Here is a 2,241-nt window from a genome sequence, read left to right on the forward strand (position 1 = left end):
AAATCGATTGGTAAATCGATTTAGTAATTGTTTTTCAGAAACTATATAAACTGTTTTCAATCATTCTCTCAATAACAATCTGATAAACACTTTGAATATTCTTGATATACAAAAGAACTCTCAACAACACTTTGTTAATATACTGAGATTGCTTTTTCAGATCACAGCCAAAAAGATTATCAATAATCATTGAGAGAGCTGAAAAATTATTCTTGAGAGAAAAGACAATGTTCTCATGAACAATCCTTGAATATCCAGATTCGTGAGAAGTCACATTGATCAAGATTGAAGACTTCTTTTTGTTCTTCTTTTATTCAGTTTGTAATAATACTTTGAAAAGAAACGAAAGCGAAAAAAGGCCAGCTTGAAACTGGTGGCTACCTTCTTGGGTGAGAGAGCTCAACAAGAAGGAGTCGTACTTTGATTCTGTGTTAGACTGCTGAGTGTCTACAAGGATCAGAGGGTGATCAATAGGAAAGAGATCATTAGAGATAGATAGGTTTCGGGGATGAAACTGGACAATCTGTAATTGATTCTTTCTATTGGAGAAGAAAATCTGAAATCCGATTGGATTGTCAGGACTGGATGTAGGTTGTCTCGTTGACAACTGAACCAGGATAAATTCTTGGTGCAATCTTCTCTAACCCTTAACTCCTTTAATTTTCTATCTTGCAATATTTGTATGTGTGATTAATATTAGATGCATGAAAAAAATATTCTGTGTTAGGTAATATTGTTTATACTGGTAATTTGACTCGCATGCATCTTGGTTAATCTCTTATCCATCTACTTGTAATTGCTAATCCTGTATGCCGCAATTTAATTCCGCTGTGTGTATGAAATTGATTTAATTTCTTAAAGAAATGATACATTCCGATTATTTCGAGGTCATAATAATCAACACTTTGCCTTTATCCTTGGCTAAAACTTTATGTGTAGGGATCGAAACACGTTTAGCTGGAGGTGAGGGAGGTGGAGGAGGTGAAGGTGAAAGAGTTCTTCCACTTGAGGTAGAAGAAGAGTCTAGAGAAATGGATTTTGATGATGATGATGGGCGTCTGGCAGTTTGTTTTACTCTGGCCATGGTAGTGTGTTGATTGAAGAAAGATGACAGAGGAGGATTAGATGCAGAGAAATCTGAAGTTGGATGAGTGAACTAAGAGCAAGATGTGAAAAATAGATTGTGAAATCGATTTAGGGTTTTTCAGGGATTTTATAGCAATGTACAAAATCGATTGCCCAATCGATTATTTTTCACTTCTGGGTTTACCAAATCGATTGCCCAATCGATTAGGTTGACGTGGTTCAAAAAACTATCCGTTACACCCACTTCCAACGGCTATAATTTTTCTCAACGGACATATTGTCAATGATTTCCAAATCGATTGTGTAACTTATCCTTCTTGACTTAATCGATGTCCAAATCGATTGCCTCCTATGTTCAGAATTCTTCAAAACACAACATCGATTCCCAAATCGATTGTTATAAGTTCAGATCCAAAACAAAGTTGATCCAATCGATTTCCCAATCGATGCTCGGGTTTGAGTCTGAAAAACTTCTCAAATTTGTAGATGACTTGACCAAACAATCGATTATCCAATCGATTCCTTAAACAATTTTCCAAATATATAATCGATTTACCAATCGATTGAGATAAAACAAACTTCAGCAATCTGGCTTCTGTGATGTGATCAATCGATTCCAGTGATAGTAACATAGAGAAATAAACATAAAGCACCAAACAAATCGATTTATCAATCGATTATCGTGTTTCCAAATTACCAAATTTAAAACACTATGCATCATAAATCGATTATACAATCGATTAGGTAATGCATTTCCTATCTGGCCACAAGATAATCGATGTAGCAATCGATTGTTGCATATGGATCAGATTTCATTGAGATCAATAATGCCATGTTTCATTCTTATAAAGAAGAAACTGTCCTTGGGCAAGGCCTTGGTGAAAATGTCAGCCAACTGCTCAGTTGTATTGACATATTCCAACTTAATCTTGCCCTGTTGGTATTGGTCTTTAATGAAGTGATGCCTAATCTCTATGTGCTTAGTCCTAGAATGCATGACAGGGTTCTTAGTGATGTTAATAGCACTAGTATTATCACACAAGATGGGCACTGTTCCTAGATCAACACCAAAATCTAAGAGGTGTTGCTGCATCCAAAGAATCTATGAACAACAGCTACCAGCTGCGACATACTCAGCTTCAGCAGTTGAGAGTG

This window comes from Cicer arietinum, chromosome 3, assembly GCF_000331145.2.
Source record: "Cicer arietinum cultivar CDC Frontier isolate Library 1 chromosome 3, Cicar.CDCFrontier_v2.0, whole genome shotgun sequence".
In the NCBI taxonomy this organism is placed as follows: Eukaryota; Viridiplantae; Streptophyta; class Magnoliopsida; order Fabales; family Fabaceae; genus Cicer; species Cicer arietinum.